Source organism: Thunnus albacares, chromosome 16 (assembly GCF_914725855.1).
Source record: "Thunnus albacares chromosome 16, fThuAlb1.1, whole genome shotgun sequence".
In the NCBI taxonomy this organism is placed as follows: domain Eukaryota; kingdom Metazoa; phylum Chordata; class Actinopteri; order Scombriformes; family Scombridae; genus Thunnus; species Thunnus albacares.
The window spans coordinates 7,973,031-7,993,814 of record NC_058121.1 but is presented as its reverse complement, the minus strand read 5'-3'; the positions used below and the strand labels follow the sequence as shown (position 1 = coordinate 7,993,814).

The 20,784-nt window shown below is 39.7% G+C and overlaps 1 protein-coding gene across 2 annotated transcripts in view; it reads right to left on the bottom strand.

Annotated features, from left to right (window-relative positions):
- Positions 1 to 20,784, bottom strand: part of sipa1l1 (signal-induced proliferation-associated 1 like 1) — a 97,451-nt gene that overhangs the window by 44,938 nt on the left and 31,729 nt on the right. For both annotated transcript variants that reach the window (XM_044376921.1, XM_044376922.1), the window contains exon 4: positions 7,353 to 7,417. The gene's annotated coding sequence lies outside the window, so the exon portion shown is untranslated. The remainder of the gene's footprint in view (positions 1 to 7,352; positions 7,418 to 20,784) is intronic.

Here is a 20,784-nt window from a genome sequence, read left to right as displayed (position 1 = left end):
AACCAGGCCCCCTCCTACCTTACCAACCTACTCCACCACCACACTCCCTCCCACAGCCTTCGCTCCTCTGATGCCAACCTCCTGTCTCCGTCACTCAGGACCAAGCACCAGACCTGGGGCAACAGAGCCTTCTCCATAGCTGCCCCCTCACTCTGGAACTCTCTTCCCTAACACATCTGAAACTGCACCGATGTGTCCATGTTCAAATCACCTTTTCACAACTGCTTTTAAAATGTGATTAATGATGTGAGTCATATGTTGTTTTCTATGCTATATGGTTTTAGTTTTTAGTCTATTACATGTGCTTTTAGTGTGTTGTTTTTCTATGATCATTTTAACATATGTAAAGTGTCTTTCTGAAAAGCACTCTATAAATAAAATTTATTAGTAGTAGTAGTACTAGTATTGGTAGCAGTAGTAAAAGTAGTAGTAGTAGTAGTAGTAGTAGTAGTAAAAGTAGCAGTGGCAGTAGCAGTAGCAGTATTAGTAGCAGTGGTATTGGTGGTGGGATTGACAACATTGATATAGAAACAGAGGCTTTACATGGCCATCTGCACCAAGGTGACAACCTTCAAAAGAAAATGCCCACTTTCTGTTGAGAAAACATTGTGTTACTGTTCTTCTGCAAAGTGCTGACAATATAAAATATATGACGACAATCCATTTATTTGCATATCGTATATGAACACATATAGCTGTATGCCAAATTTGGGCACCCTAAGAGTTCTGAAGTCTCAGACCTTAATCAGCTTGTTAGGTCTGAGGCATGTCAACAATTGTCATTAGGAAATGTTAGCTGGTACCAATTTCAAAGCTTAACAAATACTCTGACTCCTCAAACCTTGTGCGGACACTCAGAACCCTCTAAGCAGCTGTGTAAGACTGAAAATGAAAGTTATTGATGCCCACAATGGAGGGGAAGGCTACAAGAAGAAAGCAAAGCGTTGTCAGCCTGCAGTTTCCACAGTGCAAAATGTAATTAAGAGATGGTAGTTTAGGGGAACTGTCAACTGACTCACTATCCCCACACAGACGACCTAATCCTGGCTCTGTATCTGACATCCCAGTACTTCTCAATAACAGGCCGCACACTCATCTACCTCATAGATCTGTTAACATGGATAACCGCTCCCTTGTTCACTGCAGCCACACTGTCACAGCTAATAATCAATTAGAGCACATTAGCTTTGCTTTGTTCAATGTCACTAGCTAACAAATCTTTCATGTGCAATTATCTCATTACTTCTTACGATATCGACTTTTTCCTGCTAACAGAAACTTGGCTGTCTGATGGCAACAACGTTCCTCTTGTTGAATGCACCAGCTTACACTTTCCTACATGAACTCAGAATAAACCGGACCCAGAAATTTTGCATTTTGTTGTGAAAGGGTCGAGATAATACTTTTTCAGAATTGCTTTCTCTTAAATTGGTTATTCTTCTATTTTTACTTTACTTATTTTTACTGTGTTTTAGTAATTAATACCTCACTCGTCATCATTACTTTAACAATTCTATTTTTATTTATTATTTATCTGGTAATTTCTCTTGTTTTTATGTCTTTGTAATGCACTTTGTTACTTGTTTTTGAAAATTGCTATATAAACAAAGCTATTATTATTATTAAGAAAACTCTTGGGGAGAACTGCTTGTATGCTGGTCAGAAATGCAAATTAAACCCCCATTTGACTGCAAAAAAACCTGCAGAAAGATTAAGCAGACTCAGGAACGGTGGTGCACTGTTCTACTGTGCAGCAATGCTTGCACAAACAAGACCTTCAAGAGTCAGTAGAAGAAAACCTTACCTGCATCCTCCTCATAAAATCCAAGATCAGAAGTATGCAACGGAACATCTACAGAAGCCTGATGCATTTTAAAAACAAATGCTGTGGACTGATGAAGTTAAAATAAAACTCTCTGGCTATAGTCAGCAAAGGTATGTTTGGAGACAAAAAAAGGAGCAGCATTTGATGAAAAGAACACCATGCCAACTGATAAGCATGGGGGTGGATCTATCATGCTTTGGGGTTGTGTCACAGCCAGTGGCAAGTGAAACAATGGGTGGAAGGAAGATTGGATTCCACTAAATACCGGCAAAGTCTGGTAGCAAACATCACACAGTCTGTAAAGAAGCTGAAGCTGAAAAGAGGACGGCTTCTACAACAGGACAATGATCCTAAACATACCTCAAAAGCCACCACAGACTACCTCAAGAGACGCAAGCTGAAGATTTTGGAGTGGCCCTCAAAATCCCCTGACTTAAACATAATTGAAAATCTGTGGGTATATCTTAAAAGAGCTGTGCATGCAAGACAGCCCAAGAAAATTGCAGAACTAGAGGCCTTTTGCAAAGAAGAAAAGAGGAAAATCCCAAAGACTAGAACTGAAAAACTTTGAGCTGGCTACAAGAAACATTTGCAAGCTGTGATATCTGTCAGAGGGGTGTTACTAAGTATTGACTATGTAGGGTGCCCAAACTTTTGCACATGCTATAATGGTGTTTGTAATTTTTTTACAAATTTTTTTTATTTTTTATTTTATTTTTGTTCAATTTATGATAAAAAAACAACTATGCATGAATGTTTGATGAAAATATTGTGTTTTATGTTCCATATCCTAGAGAGGCTGTGTTTTTATCTTTTCAGTGAAAAAAAATATATGTATATCACCAAAATATGCTATTCGTCAAGGGCTGCCCAAACTTTTGCATACAACTGTAGTTATCACTGTTTGGCACATAGCAATTGTTACTCCCATGGAGCAGTGGCCTCTATAGGATTCCATCACCATAATGTCAGTGTGAGTCACTGAATGAGTAAGCAATGATTAGTGAGGTGATTATGACCTCATGACAATGCCAGACTTAGTGTCATGGTCACAGACAACGCTACAATGTTGTTATGTTGTTATGTTCATACCACTGTATCTTCATACTATTGTGAACAGTTCTAAGGAGTAGGATAAATTGCAATTAGTGCATTAGTTTGCAGTGGAATAATCGTGAAGTCCACAAGGACCCATCTTAATAAAAAACACCATTAATTACATGATTTAAGTAAATATCCTAATGATCTGAACAGCTTAGATGGATACCAAACATCTTTGTTGTGCTGTAGCAACTACTGTATATAAAAGAAACATGGCACAATTTACTTTACACATGCATATTTCCAAATATTTTCCCAGTAAAGTCCCTGGAATGAACTATGTAATTTTTTACTACATATAGGGAATATGCAGACGAGACAGTTAAGGAGTTTGAGTTAGTTATTTGTGTTGAGTTTGTAAGCAACTGTTAATTTCCAGGGGAATATGTTTGAAAGAGCTGCTCCAAAGACATGTTCACCTGACCTGCTGTGCACTGACTAAAAGATCCACTTTTAGTAGCAGTTAATTGGAATTAGTTAATTGAAGTGTACAAACTGAACACCAGCTCAATTTTTCTCTATAATTACACAGATATTACACACTAACTTCCAGAAACCTTCCAATGGAAAATGTAAGAAACTATGGGACCCATAAAATAAAGTATTACCAAAAACATCAACCAGAAAAAAATGACCATATAAATTCACTAATGTGCACTATGTCATGAGGATGTCATTGTTACTGCACTTGCTTACACTTGTTTTAAATGTTTCTGGTTGCTACGGACTTATGGTTGTTGTGAAGCAGCACAGGTGTGCCAGTGCAGGCCCCACTACGTGACTATGAATATGCTCCAGTGCAGTGATTCATACACACCTGAAAATTACAGTACAGACAAGCTGACTACCTGACTAAGCTGACTGACAGGGGCTAGAGCTGAACAATGAAAGGAGACAGGGTGGTAGAGCGACTCTTGAAAAGAGAGGGCACAAAAAGTTTAGCAGAGGGTTTAGTGAGCACAAGTGTGTGCATGTGAGTGAGTGAGTGAAGCTCAGTTGCAAATTCTGAAACCCCATATCATCCATTCCTTCTCATCATTCTCTGAAATACTGTAATTTGAAAGCGTTTAATATTTTTAGACGACTGCAGAGTAAATTAGTGTTCTTGTATTCATTAATCAGCTCTATTGTACTTCAAAGAAAATGCAGTTTTTCCCAGATCTATGTTTAACACAGAAGACCACCTTGCAATCACAGTATAGTTATTCAGTAACAGTACAGAGGCAGGGAACTAAATACATTTAAATTAAAAAGGAACAAAAGAAGAAATGGAAAACAAAAATCTGCAGTTATACAGAGAATAGTGTGTCAGAGTGTTTTCATGTTACTAAACCTTTGACGATTATACACCTGTTTCACCAGACAGACATCATTGCCACAGACTGGTGAGTCAAGTCAAGTTACATCAAGTTTTCTGTTAAGTCTGACAACAAATACAATGTCTCAATGGGCTTTACAAGCCAACGACTGACACAGTTTGTGACCCAGCCCGAGTTCTCTGATGAGACAAGGAGGAGAAACCAAAAGCCTTTGGACATAAAGGAAAACAATGGAAGAAACCTCTGCAGAGGAAATTCAAAAAGAAATCCCCCCTTTCTTGGATGACTGGGGGTGCAACTGGAGCTGTAGGTGGGAAAATGTCAATTACAAATAAACAGGAAGAGAGAGAAACTATGGCTCAAACTTTGACAGCAAGTCCTCTCAACCACCTGCTGCCAAGATACTACTTAGGTGTGACTGTCAGTACATCTCTGTGTGTGTGTGTGTGTGAGTGTGTTTGTTCATGAGTGGGTGTAAAGCCACCACAGGTAACACAAAGAGCCTGAGGACCAAAAAAACCTGGAAAAGATCCAGATTATGACTCAGGCATTCAGTGAGCACCCACAAGTGTCTCTCTCTTTTTTTACACACACATACACACAAACAAAAAAACCCATATAGAGACAGAGCGCAATCAAGTCCCGCCCACCCGGAGGGGAAAACAATCCGTCGCTCTCCATTGACTTTATATTGAGTGAAGCTGCCTCCTTGTCTCTTCCGTCTGCTAGCAAACAACAGAAAAATGCCAAAAAGCTGCTGTGTGGTGGGATGCACTACCAACAGGGTAAAGAACCCAGAACTAAGTTTTTATAAGCTGCCAAACCGAAAAACTTTAAGAGTACAAAAGTGGATAATGTTACAGGGCCTACCTCTGTAAAAATAACACAATAACACCTGGACACGCTGCTAGTCACAGAGAACAGACATGAAAGTGAAAACAAAATAACTGTTTAATTGAAAGGTATGCAGTGTTTGTAATAGATGTTTAAATCACAGAAATGCTAACCTGCATTCAGCTGAAATGCTAACTGTAAAAAGAGCTCGTATGGGAAATGATTGCATGTCTGTGCGTGTAATTTCCTCGACTCTGTTTACAAACTATACTCACCATCTCAGCTGTGAAAGGTGTCATGCCAGCCTGTTATGTAGTGGAGTTTGCTATACAGTTGTGCTATCCCTACTGTAGACGTGATGTCAGCCCCTGCATTAATGTACTGCATCTTAGATATACAATGTAATGGGTTCCAGCATATGTTATAAACTACCTTTTCCTCTCTGGTAGACATACGGTGCTAAAATGTTTTCCCCTCTGGTGGGTGTGGTTTTCAGATTATGATATGTTGCCCTCTGTCTTTATGATGAAGAATGTCGCATCACATTATTTTTTCTCACCTAAGCCATCTTTCCCAGGCACAGTTGCATTGCTGGCTCTCAGTTTTAAGTTGGTTTAAAGGTACACTATGCAGGATTTATCGGTTGGTGTTTGTAAACACACAGCAAGTTGGCCCCTCCTCCCCGACTTGACACCAGACAGAGAGCAAGAGAGAAAAAGAGAGAGTAAGAGAGAGCAAGAGGGAGCAGTGGCGGTCAAGTGAGCTAGAGAGTGAATGAAGAGAGCGAGCAGCACTGGCAAGAACAAAGCAGTGAATCAGATAAAATATTTTCTGATTGTTTCAGGACGGTTACATTCTAAACCACAAATAAACACGCCCACACCTCCGCTCAACCCTGCGGGAAGGTGCCGCATTGCCGGATTTCATATGAATGCAGAGCTTCATCCTGTCCGCTGTGGCCTCTCTGTTCTATGTGTGTGTGTGTGTGTGTAGCTCAGCCCTGCCCTCAGTCAAGCAGACACACAGACCACCAGCTCTTTATACATCTATGACACAGACATATATACATCAGCTTGGACAACATATATGCCGATACCGATAAATACTGATATATCTGGGATAGGCTGATCTATCAGTCAGGCTCTAATTATTTTTGTATAAGTCTATACGTTGTTTTTTTAGGAAAATCCTGCATAGTATACCTTTAAAGATTGTGTCATACTCAAACTTTACTAACTATATAGTATATGCAGAAAGTTTCAAAGTAATAATGATAGTTTCATATGTACTTCAAATTGCAACTCACAAACACATCAGCAATGACCATATTCCTGCAATGAAAACTCTCAACAAAACGCACGTATTTCAAACCTCTCATGTGTCAAAATGTAACAGTAGTGGCCTGGTGTTCTTAAATGCTATACAGCCATTTGAAAGCCAAACATCTTTTCATCCCAGCTTGTTTGAGCATGGATGAGGAAATGGTAGGCCGAGACACAGAGAGAAGATAAGGAGAGAAAAAATAAATCAAACATTATTCTCTTTGAAAGCTGCCAGGCAGCAGGCAGTCCAAAGTGTTGGAGTTTCAGCTCAGAGCCTTTCAAAGTGAAATTGTAATTGTGTGGAAAGATAAACGTGCTTTGCTGTTTTTTCTGCCTCTGCAGGGCTTGGCAGTGGGGTGAGGTCTCCTCTCTGGCTTACTGAAATGTAAAAGGGACTTTTTGGGTGCTCTGAAGTCTGTCATTGTTGTCTTTTTCCTGTCCAGCGTGAAATTGCGGAGGCATTCTACGGCACACACTCCTGGATCCCCAGCTTTCACAGAATGGCGATGGAGGTAGTGGGAGGAGATAGCCACTGAGATTTGACTGACTGATGACAAAGCAGTCTGTGTGTGTGTGTGCAGTAATAGTTACAGTAAGTGGCTGTCACTTTACAGTGGAATTAATGTATTTTGCTTTGGCTCCAGCCATCTTAAAGGTTTTGTGCATGAATACGTTTTAAAATCTTTGACCCTTTTCATACATATGACCACACTGTTTCAAACCTCCATTTTAGCAGCAGCTTTTAAGCATCTCATTAGCCAATCAGATGTATTCGAAGCACTTAATCACGAATCTGGAACATCTCATTTCTATATTTGTGACTCATTTCTCCAAGGCTCCATTGACACTTGTATTGTTTCATTGTGGCTCGTCAAATCAAGATCCTCTTTCTTGCATGGCACCAAAGCTGGTATAAGCACATGCTTTATGAAATATGTGAAATATTCTTACCTTGGCCTTGATAAACTGCTCTCCTTTGACTGTGGGTGTCTGGATCTCCTGTTTGCAAAAAGCACCTAAGAGGACAGAAAAAAACACTGAATATTACTAGGATTACCCTCTAGCTCTTTCATCTCAGCTTGATAAAGTTTATTATATTCAGAGTCTAACGGGATGTGAGGATGCGGTGATATCTTTTCCTCGGTTCGGTATGCTCCGTGACCCAAACAGCTACTGTCAAAATAGTTTAAGCCGTTCAGAACAACTATAAACACATTTGATTTCCAATATGGTCGGACAGCACGTCGTAAGAACCAGTTCTGAGTGACCATAAATCAGCATAAAACAGCTGTCAGCAGGCGTCCTGACTCCTTGCACAAAACAGAAAGGTTGTTTTCCTTTTCCACTGAATCGAGACGAAACTTTTTCAGTTATGGTGTGTGATATGACAATATTAAATTGTGAATGATTAAAATGTCTCCACAATCTGCCTTAACAGAGAAATCGTTAGTATCTTGCTACAGTGCACATTGTATCAGTTCAGCTCTGTGACAGAGCAAAGTCTACTAGCTGGAGGCTAACGGGTGACAGAGCACCTCATACCACGTCTCCGATCTGCTGGTGAAATCTGCAGCAGTTTTCATGTCCTGCTAGGAAGTTCACTTGCTGCACATCATGTTAAACTGACAGTTGGGCTACAGGTGAACACCACCGTTTACCGGTTAGCTTGCCTGATAACTGGTAGCACTTGCTTCTATCATGCTGCAAGCTATGGTGATGTCAGCTCTGGTGTACTGTGCTGGTGCCATTTTTTTTCTTTTTTTTTTCTTTTTTATAAACGGTGCACATCCTGCTGTTATCCGAAACGACACACTAATGCTTCTACACAACATCAACTGTTTGCTTTTCAGCTGTGAAATTAGTTTGGTTACACTATTAGTTTGCTTTCACACAGCAATTTCCATTTTAAACGAGGCCAAATAGACTTTCATTACTTTTTAATGCAGCTTTGTACACCTGCTCTTATTTATATATGGAATTGTTTGTGTTTTAATGTAATTTGATGTGAGTCTTTCATGAGTCTATGTTTTTATGTTGTTTGTGAGCCGCTAACGCAAGACAAATTTCTATCATGTGATAGACAAAGTTTTTTTGAATCTTGATGACTGTTCAGTAACTTGCAAAATAATCTTAAAAACCAACATGAAGAAGAATCATGATAAGATCATAGATCGTTATCCTGCCTGAAAAAATGATATTTTTGCCATATTGCCTACCCCTAGTTTCAATTTTCTACCTTTCTTTTTTTCTGTTGTACCAAACTCGAACTGAACCGTGACCCCAAAATCAAGGTACATACCGAACCATGAATTTTGTGTGCGGTTACACCCCTAATGTTAACACACTGTCCAAACTGCCTTTATGCCATCCCTTAAGATTAACAGCCATGATGATGCCTGTCTATGGGGAAAAGAAGAGATAGGGATGATAGAAAATGGAGCAAAAGAAAGAGGGAAGATAAGTAAAGGTAAGAGCCACTTAGTGTTTCAAGGCCACAGTGTGCAACAATGACACAAATAGCTATGGCCTTGCCTGCATCCCCTGTGTGCAAGCGTGTATGTGTGTGTGTGTGTGTGTATATGTTTGTACTGTTACCACAGCAAACAGTTGAAAAGATGGGTCAACTAGTACATTGAGAACACGCACAGGAAGCAGGGTTTACCACAACATCAAATGTATGACTGCTTCTCCTGCTCAGCAGTGCAGTTTAGTCAAAGCCACAAACCATTTCCATAGAAAAACAACAATACCTGTCTCACCCTCACTGTGTCTTCAGGTCCGTCTCTCTTTAACACACACATAACACAAACCTCCATGCCTTCCTCTCACTGTGTTTCAGGGGTCCAACACTCAGTTCCCCTCCTCTTTACCTCCACTGTGCAATGAGATTCATCTACGTCTCTTTATCATATTAAAACAAATACATTTATAAAGTGAGAATGTGGAATATACATGCGATTGTTCTATAATACAATACCTGTTTATACAGTATTGATTCACAATATATACAGTGTTTAGACACAATAACAGGAACGTCTACTGTGCTCAACTTTTGTTGATGAGAAGAGTTTTGTTGTTTTACTGGTTTGTAGTGGTGTAATAGAACATAGTTGATCCGTGATCTGTACCGATTGCCCCCCACAGTTTGGCACGCATGTGAACCGCAGATTAATTGCAAAACTTAATGTCTCATTGAAGACAAAATAAACCAACTGCTGTAGTTACAAGTCAAGGACAGACAGTGTGTTGCTAACAGGAATTTTGAAGAACGTCCAAACCAGCATCTAATGGGTCTGAAGTGTCATTTGCAAGTATGTTTACATGCCTTCTTTAGATATAATCTTCCACTCCACTGTCTTAGACTTATAAATCTCCCAATGTGTTCTTGGCTTATTAGGAGGTAAAGGACAAAAGATGGCTGTCCCAGGACACAGCTATTTCAACTCTTCAGAGGAACCTGGCAGCTGTACTGGCAGTTGAGAGACTTCTCCACCATGAACAGGATAAACCAAGCTCAGATTATTATATTTTCCCCTGTCTGTTAGCGTGTTAGCAGTTTATGTAGGTATGTGCTCTGCCAAGTTGCATTTTTGTTGGTCAATTCTAATTGGCAATAGCTGTACTTATGTAATGACTCATAATTCATTCATTATTCATATTGTGCTCGCTCACAGAGGAATTGTTGGGTCTCTGTAAATTAAAGAGTACGGTCTAGACCTGCTCTATGTGGAAAGTGCTCTGAGATGACTTTTGTTGTGATTTGGCGCTATATAAATAAAATTGAATTGAATTGAATTCTTCAGTAGATCAAGACAGACCTCAGAAACAGGCTGCAGGGGAAAAGCCTGACAGCCTGTATGCGAGTCAAAATAAACAGACCCCCCGTGGCTGAGATGGACTACCAGAAAGCCCTGGAATTTTTCTTTAAACGACCCAGGAGAATGGCGTGTAGTGATCCAACATGCAGTCTGTGCTGCAAAAAGTAAGGGCCCCATTTTATTTGCTTATGTCCATATCTCCTTCATGAGCACTGTTCTGAAAAGAGACTATATAGTTTAATGCAACATGGTAACAATACTACTTTGCTTGCTTTCACCTATCCAGTCTTTTTTTGACTCCAGTGCTCATGAAGGAGAGGACACAATTATAAGCAAATTGAATGCACCAAGTGACAATTTTTCCTTTAGGCCTTACAGTGATCACTTTATCTTTCGATTGATCCAGCCAATTAGGACTTGAATACAAGTTTTTTGTAGAGTGTTGAAATGTGCCCAGCGTTTCAAGGCTGTAAGAATAAGTAGCCAATCAGGACTTTTTTCTAGTTTTTTGTACAGTGCAAAAACTTTGATATTTATTTTAATTTAATTTCTTTTGTTGCTTTTGTTGAGAACACAGCATTCCAAGCTGATCTGAGAAATGATCCAATCCGTGACTCAAAACTGTGATACGATCCGAACAATGAGTTGAGTGATCCATTGCACCTCTACTGGTTTGTATAATACTGAAAAAAGTATCTGTTATTTTGGCAGTGCCTCTGTATTGAACTAAACTTTAAAGCACTGCTGATCCATATCCAGCCAAAAGCTATACTACTCTGATCTTCACTATCACTGTGGCTTTTAAACACTCACACAAGACAGCGGTATTTGGGTCGTTTGAGGTCTGATGAATCAGGTCCATACAGTCAATTGCCCTCGTGACAGCCTGATCTATTATTATTTATGGTGAGCAGAGAGGATTTTGGGAGGGTGGGGGTTGGTTGGTTGGTGGATAGGTAAAGTGATTTTCCCTGCAGGCTGGTCTGCTATTTACAGTATAGGCTGATAATAGTGATGTAACTATGTTACCTCACAACTCAAACTATCACTGCCCCTCTCACTGTAAGATCACTCTGTTATTCACACTTGAGATGTCACTTTTAATATTTAGCCAACAACAAATTCACATGAACAACAGGTGAGCATGGCTTCACCTGTCGTGAGTTGAATCAAAATGTTCTTTCCAACGAACTGCAGAAAAACAACTCTATAATTGTGCTGACTTCATTTGGGCACACTGTATTTTACTGGGCAGGAGTAGAACAAACATGTCCAACTGTAAGGTCCTCTTGGATCTAGTTGATATTGAATCGTTTTGGCCTCTGTAGAATGGATTTTAAATGGCTTATGCAACACATACAGGTTCAGTTTGTACAGTTATGATGCTGGGATATTGCACCATGCACATTTTCTGTTCCATGTCAATCTGTTGAGGGAACCCCGTTAAGTAATATCCAGGCTTGGTTCAGGCTGTACAACCATCCATGAGGCCGACAGGTGGCTACTAAATGGACAGATAGGGCACTACATAAATTCAATTTCTGAACTGTAAATCCAGTGGACATAAAACCTGTTGCATAAACTAAGCCATCCTTGATGTAATACACCAACTGCCCCAACAGGGTTACTACAAATGAAAGATTTTGACTCAGATGTGAGTTTTGCATTACCAGTCATCTTTTTTTAAAAAAATGGAGGGAAATGGAGGGATATTATAATTTTAGTTAAAGTTCCGAGTATCTGTGTGTGGTGCTCTTGTTTTCTGTCTGTTAAGCTATGGTGCCCAACATTACTCTTGGTACATATACACCTTCTGTCTTTAATCTTCAATACAAATCACTACTGTTAACAATCAGCAAGTGTAGCACAATACAGTAGCTTAAACTGAATTACCTAAACATAACCCAAGCCAGACACAGAAGTTGTAGCAAAAGGGCTAATTTGAGAAAAGTACTTTGCTAAGAGTCATTACATTACAAGGTTAACAAAGGATAGCACTTGTTGACATTTACTGCAAAACGCATGCTGTTGCACATTGTTCATTCTTGGGTGTCTCCGTAAGATAATAATTTTAAAAAAGTTATCAGTGGAGAACATAAACATACACTCAGACACACACACAGACTGAACGAAGGTCTAATCTGATAGGTTCCAGACCATCTATTATACCCCTTTTAGTGCCTAAAAATTATCAAGTGAAACAAACCAAGCTGCAGGGATCATGTTTTAAGGATACTGTTCAGGTTTTACAGCCTCAGAGGGATATGGCAGTAGCTGTACAGCACTAATTCAATACCATTGGTATGAGTACAATATTAGTAAAAAGCACTGGATCAGATATTGAAATACACAAAGTTACAATTCATTAAAGCCATGTGTTTTTTACAAAACACGTAGCATACTTGTCAGGACTGGTTAATTTAACTTTGTTAAACTAAACAAGGTCAAGGCGCTGATTAAAATCATGTTCAACAAGTTCAGTCATTATCCCCTCTTCCACAAAATGTGCCTTCACTAAGGTATAGAAAAGAAGCCAGCCAGGCAGAGGCAAGTGGTTGGCTATTAGCATAGCAGTCAACATTTAATAGCGTTGGGGAAGTTTCTGAATTTCGATTAAGAAGTTTTGTGCATCAATGCTAATCTATTCAAGAGAGATTTGTAATGCATTCAAGAAGTGATTACTTTTCCCATCCCACTGGTCGGGCTGTTTGATCTGTTTGTAGGCAGGTTCGACCTCAGCAGAGAGGTGGCAATGTTAAAAATAAAACAATTAATCAGGTGAAACTTGGCTTTATGTGAGCAGTAACTAACCCGTTTTTGGTGTCTTCATCCATGCAGTTACATACAAAATCTCATTAGAATGGTAAAACACATTCCAGGCAAGTGCTTCAGTCAGCTGTGCTATGACAGCAGCAATGAAGCTGCCTGGTCCTCTCCAAGAGCCACCTCCGCACCACCACCAAGAAAGAGCCCTCTAATCTGTGCCAATCAGATGACGCTAAACAGCCATTTGTTGTTGAATTGGGCACCAGTACACGCCCCCACCCTCATTTCAACAGCCACTGCAGACCCTAGCAAAATGCTGGCAACGCAGCAAAAGCAGGCACAGCAGTGAGGGTGACAGAAATAGCAGAGTGGTGAATAATAGAGAAAAAGAACTATGGTGTAATTAACATGGTGGCTGGGGGCTGATGTACTGTGGAGAGATAAAGCAAGAGAGAGAGGAGAGGGTGTTGAGAAAGAGGATGGAGAGGAGATATGTAGAGAAAGATGGGAAATTAAATGTATTAAAGAGTGGGGCGTTTAAGAAGGGGGAAAAAATGGAAGAAAGCAAGAGGGAGAAACAAACAGGATTGAGAGGGACAGCAAAAAAAATGGAAATGGAAACCAATCTAAGACCCTGTCAGCAAAGCCAAAGACTAATGAAACCTGGTAAGAGACATGGGCTTTGTCATATTCAAATCATTAGAGTTGGGGCTGATCCAATCAAATGTCAGTATCAGGTGCCAATACTGACGTCATTCGCTCATCGGATTTCGGACTGATGTTTACCGACCCACGTACAGATCCAGATTCCATAGTCTGTTGTTTTGGCCAGCTGGGAGAGAAGCAGAGCTCACGAACATATATAGGTATCTAAGAACGAAGAGAAGATGCCAGCTTATGGCCTGGTCGCGAATAAGGAGAGCGTAAAAGCTTGGAGAACAGCCGACACCCCACAGAAGCTGCGAGTGAGGCAGAGGGAAGGAGACGGAGCTCAGCAAACACGGCACGCTGCACCCGCAGGCCGCTGCAGGAAAGAGGGACACGTTTTGTGGAAAAGCTGAAAAGTGGTGAAGGTGCGCTATTATTTTGGCTCATCCCTATTAGTTAATATAGCTGGACTATTGATGCAGTAGGAGACCGAGACAGATAAGTCTGTTGATTTGTTTTCACCCTCCGTATTTGCCAGTTGGAGACGCCACGAGGCGGTCAGGGACTAGAGACCACCCGCATGCTGCAACCAAAGCTAAAACAGGACTGCTCTTAGCTAAATTGGAAACTGGATCCTTTTGCAACTGATGCATTTTATTTTTCTTTAGTGATGTTTTATTTCTTCTAAGAGACTTTGACTTTTAACCTGTGTTTTAAATCTGTTCTTAACTTGTGTTTTAGCTAAATAATAAACTAATTTGTTTTTAACCCCAGTTTCTGTCTGCATGCTGTTTTGGGTCAGCACAACTCCCCAGTGGAAAGTATCGGAAAAGTAAAGTCACACTCCACACACACCTGTGTGGTTTACTGCAGCATTATGTAACCTTAAACATAATACCAACAATACCAACAATAATAATAACAATGATACAGTAATACAGTAATAGTAATAGTATTCAGGAAAAAAGAGGTCTGGTATCGGTTTCGTTAGATATCCAAATTCAGGTATCAGAATCTGGTCGGCACTGAAAAAAAGTGGATCAGCGCATCTCTATAAATCTGATTTAAAGAGGACGTATTATGTTTTTCCTTATTTTCAGTCATATATATAATGTCAGATGTTCATATTAAATGAGGCCAAAGTGTCAAATACTGTAGTAAACGTATGTAGAAGTAATCCCTGTGAGCAAAAAGCAAAGGCTTCACACTCCTCAAACTTTTTTTCTACTTTCAGCCCGAGCTGACGTCAACTCGTGACGGATTTCTTTATATGGTCATCTGCTCCACACACAGCGCGCCAGTTCACTGCTCCGCTCCACTAACATCATGGCATTTTTCCATCGTTTTGGGGGTAGTCACACCAAGCCATGACTCAAGTTGAGCTGGCACACTGTGAGTGTTTTTCTATCACACAGCAGAGCAAAGTAGTTTACCATTTGGAGGTGTGCTGGTCGTATGCATCTCTTCGTCAGACATCATCATCACTGTGGCTGTTTCTGCTTGTACTTCCTCCCTGCATTATTTCTGACTGATCTGCTAGACAAAATAAATATATATCTCCATATGTTGTTGTGTCAACTGGTTTTTAGCATCGCTAACGAAGCTCTGCCAATTCGGTGAGGAACACGTTTAATTTCCTGTAAATTCTTCACAATAAAAGTCTCCTGTTATTTTTTCATTTAAAAGCTTTTTATTCAAAGCAGTAAAGCAAGAATTGTTGGGTTTGCATCAGTGGTAACTTAACACGACTGATACGGCTACACCTCAGCAGGCTTCCAGAAATCTGGCCAATCAGATAGAGTGGGCTCTTCACGAGGGGGGGCTCAAAGAGACAAGAGCTAAAACTGCCTGTTAGAGACAGAGGCTGAACTGAGGGGCTGAATAAAGGGCCAGTATAAGATAAATAAGGAGTTTTTTGAACTGTGAATCATGCAAAGTTACTCCAATGGAGTTCCAGAATAAAATGTAGAGCTGGATATGAGCATAATAGGTCTCCCTTTAATGCAAGGATTATTCTATGCAAAAATTAACAAATGCATGTAAACAAACCTAAAATGCATATATCCAAAGCAAATCTGGGTTGCTGTTAAACAAGAAAAACAATTTGATGCATTGCAAAATACTGGTACATAAAGTCCAGAGATGGAAGAAGAAAGGCAGGGACAGAAACAGAAATGTAGATGATAATTATATGTTCTTAGATGGAAGTACATCTTAACATGGTCTCACTAGCTCTGTTTCAACTCTGTAATTCAAGGTTCAATTTTTACTGGCAACACGATGTACAGTACATTTTGAGATAATTGAAAAAACAATTTGACAGTGAAAAAATGATGTCCTGCTATTCATTGATTCACAGCACAGGTGACTTCTATAGCCACAGAAAATAAGCCATGGATTACATCCATCAGAAAAGAGCTGCAGATTTCCAAAATGGTGCAGCTCTGCGTGGGCAACAGTGAGTTGGAACAGCACTGCAGTAAGGAGAGGAGTGAGTAGGACTGAGAAATGAAAGCAGCTCACTCTTCCATGTACTTGTGTATGTGTGTATGCCTATGTAAGAAGGAGCCGGAACAGCGGGATAAACAGACAGACAGACACGTGGACAGTAGGTGAGAAATGATGTCTTGATGAATGACAAATAAGGGAATTATGAATAAAGCCACAGAGGAATTCTACACAAAATTACAAGCACAACCTTCTAACATACAACAGCTATGTAAAACTAAAAGAAATGCACATTTTTTGAAAAGAAATCTACAGAAGCATATTTTGGTAATTGTTTCTAAAATTGACAAAAAGATCAAGTGTAACATAGTATGACAAGATGTGATATTGTAAATCATTTTCAATGTGTGTCACGGCTGCAGGTTGTCATTTGTTATCTTGACATTCAGTATATGTTGTGACCTGTTAGTAGCTGGTGCAGCCATAAGGCTTAGTGGTAATCAAGCTGCAAAGTAGGAGGGACCGCTGGTTCCGAAAGTGATTTTCCTCATTCTGTATTCCCATTTTAAATTTCTTTAAACAATATCCTCACTATTACCTAACATAGTGTACATCTCAATTCCCTTAAATTGCACCTATATTTCCCTCACTTGCGTCTCTTCTTTGCATCTTAGTCCTTCCCAATGAAGATGCAAGGAAATGTTGCAAGCAGAGAGGACAGGAGTAAATGTGTTTTTAGAGAAATGAGGCGTCCTTTCCTCTGGAGCATCGCATGAAGCAATGTCCATTTCTGATGATGGCAGCAGCTGATCACAGATGGATCAGCTGTCAGTCGGCTTTAACAGCTCTAGCGACGTTTAATGGAATTTGGGTCTGCACACATGTGCACCGTGCTAATACTAAAAAAGGTGATCACTGCCAGAGCAGCAGTGTTCTCTCTCTGTAGCCTGTTACCCGTTTGACAAACACCTGCACATGAATAAAACCCACATTCTCTATTTATACTGTGTCCTTCTCAGAAGCACGAGAACCATCTCTACTGGCAGAATGTATTTATATTATTTATTAATTACTTGTGTCTATATTAATTGATATTCCGATTTTGAATTCATTATTTAATAACCCAGAATATGTTAAGGGTGTCTTTTGAATACTTGAAGTTATCTATTAGACTAAATGTTTCAAGGAAAATGGAAATTATGTAACTCACATCAAACCTCAGCCTCACATGTGACTGAATGAAAACGACAATAAATAATGCTTGAAATGTGTTTTTTTATCCATAATAAAAGTTCATTGGGGAAATAACAGATCATGAAAACAAAAGTCTCTCTAATAAATGAAGAAAGTTGTTTATGGTTGTTTTGTTGACCAGACCTACAATTACCACAGATGCACTATTTTTAACTAGATGGTGAATCAGAATATATAATATAAAATTTGGGAGTGATACGCTTGAGTTTAATCTGTAATTTATCTGTCAACTCAGTTATGTTATGATGTATCAGATCAGTCCGATCAGCTGCAATGTCCATTCAATAACTGAAATTTTGATGTCTAACAAGTCTAACAATAAAAATAACACTGTTTCCCAAACAGCAAAGTTGTGTCTTCCCAAGGGTCTGTTATGGAGAACATTTATGTAAAAATGATTATGAATGGGGACTGTTTGGCTACTGGATCAGCAGATCATAATAACATGAAATTGGTCACTATCAGTTCTACGTGGAATGATAGAAGCACCCCTACTATGCATCATGCTGTGAGAAAGCCCAAGTCAAGGCCTTTGTCTTGAACATGTCAGAGGATGATGATGATCACAATGAGAGTCTAAAAACACCTTTTGATAATATAAACAAGATATGACAGCAAATGGATATGTTCATAAAAGGAAAAAGGAGCAAAGGTGTGAAGAAGGAATAGCTTTGTGAGAGACTAGACTAATGGCCTCAGTATAAAACTAGCTGCATATACCTTGTATAAAAGGTGTGGATAAAGTAAAAGTTTAATGCAGGAGGCCGTAATGTGCAGTCAAGTGAGGAAGCCCTGTTCCTTCCTGTGGCTTTCCGACTCAGGGCTGTGCCAGCCTTTAACTGCGGCCAAGGAAGCTGTCTCACATTCCAACGGGAAACACATCTCAGCCACTTCCTCTTCCTGCTTTCCCCTGAGGAAGTGACAGGTCGGATATGGAATGGGTGAGCCATTCATACTCAAGACTGGAGTCTGGGTGAGACTGACTTTCAAGAAATAAAAACACTTACAAACTGCTTCTGCAACAGCTCAATAAACAACAGATTATCTGCTTGAGTGTTAGGGTGTGTTAACACTACTCTAGTGTTTTTATCAACACATGATCTGTTTCAACTAGGACTACCTCCAGCTGCCACTATTAGAATATAATATTCCTGCAACTCAGAGACAAGCAAGTACAGAGTCTCCAAAAAAAAACTCTTTGATCAAGGTTTCGGGATGTCCCTTCCAATTATTGCCAACATTTCTACATTGTTACTACATTGTTACCCAGTCACATGTTAATATTACATATATTTTTGCCTCCTCCTCAATGTGTTTAGAAATCTCATGAATCGCAATCCGCAACATATATGCTTTACTTCAAGGGGGAACTTTTTTAGCTTTGAAAATGGTTCCACAGAGCAAACACTGTAGGTTTCCCACACTGTGTTTAGTCTTTGACACCACCCACCACTGGCTTTTATGAATGTGTTTTTATTGTGTCTGTATTTTTATGTTTACAGCTTCTGTCTTTTATTGCAAAGCACTTTGTAACATTTACTATATAATGATGCTATATAAATAAACTACTTTTTTTTTTTTGTTTTTTTTCTGAGGATCACGCATAATTTCCATAAATGTAAAGACTGTGTTTATATGCTTGGCAGTTTTTAGTGCCACACAACCCACTAATCTTGTAGAAATACAAGCTCTAAAAATAGTGCGACATGAAGCCAAAACTAAAGAGATGAAGAAGTTTTGCTTCCATGTTTCCTTCGTTTTGTCTTCTCTCATGCTCGACACTTGTTTATTTCTGAGAGAGTTATGTATTGTATGAATGAATGTAACATGGATATTGCACAAATGTGATCCCTAAAAAATGTCTGTTGAGGGTCCTTTGGGAGATATAAATCACATTTATAGTTTTTTTTTTAGACTCAATACTTGGACAGAATAGATGCTTTCACAATGATTGCTTGAATCAACCATGCACAGTGAAATGACTGGTTTTTTAGAAGGTAGCCTGCAAGGTTTTATTGATTGTATTACTGAAGTCTATTTATCCAAAACATTTTCAAAACATTCTGGAGAGTACTCTGCGCAGATCATCTGCAGGGCCAACACAAATAAGCAACCCTGTCATATCTTCAACATTAGTCATGAGGTTAAAAACATGACAATATTCACCATAAAAAAATGTCTAATTTGACCTAGAAAGCCTGGAAGGAAACACAGTACATTTTATTTCCCAAGGCTGTCTTTTTCTGTCTGGACTGCAGCCGTTTTCCAAAAGGTAGAAAAAGATGGTGGTTTGAATAATATCTGACTCACTCAGATACACCCATTTACTGAAACTGGAACTGGACAGCACTGACCCATAGTTACCCTAAGGCCATTGTCAAAACCTACACATTGCTTACCGCCCTTATAGCAGTAAGGAGTAAATTGCGGCATTTGTACTGGAGCTCCTGCTGATAGGTAGGCTGAGATTTCTGCCCAATTACACAGGGAAAGGGTTGAAGCGGGATAAGGCGGTACGCTGGAATAGATCTAATGAGGACGTGGTATGATTGCTGCGGGACTGGAGAGACACACGCTCATTTGTGCCCACAGCGAGAGTATTCGATTGGCACGGAACGGCCAGAATGAAGTGGCAGGGAGAGGGGACGGAGATAGATAGGGAGAGATAATGGAAGTGAGAAGGATTGATTCCTCACTCAAAGTGAGAGCATGTGGGAGGAGATGAGATGCCGAGACTGAAAGTGGGAAAGAGAGAGATGGATACAGAGAGCAAGTGAGTAGTCAGTCCATTAAGTCAACTATCCCATCACCCTCTTTTCTTTGCATCCATCCATCCATCCCTCCTTCAAACCTCCCCTCACAGAAACACAGCTGGCAGAGGAAGCACTACTAGGGGTACCATCTATAATGATACAAACCCCTTAAAGCACAGTCTCGCGGCATGTAAACACATCTGAGCCTGTAATATAACTACTGACACTTTTTCAAGGCCGTGCAGCGTTTGCTAGGGGGCTGAGCAAAACACGGAAAACCAGGGCAAATATGCGACGGGAAGGCTGTTCAAAGACAGTCCATTACCATTCAGGCAATATATAATAGGCCGATGTGGACTTAGCATTGAATATAGATATAACCATTGTGTATCCTTTACATCCACGTATAATCACACGACATTATACAGTCGGTGTTGCAGTTTGGTGAAGGAGGTTGCTCACATAAATCAATGTGTAGTCTATATGTTATAGATAAGGATGCTGGTCTGTGTTTGCTGCCATATATTTTCTCAAACAAATATTGAAGATTGGGATTAAATCTCCTTTATTAAAACAGACTGAGTGACTTTAAGGGTCCTTAATCATCTGGTGATTTTACTGACCGCTTGTGTTACTTTTGGACCCTGATGGCTTTTAATAGAACGCTTTTTTTTTTCACATTTTTCCTAGCTGTTT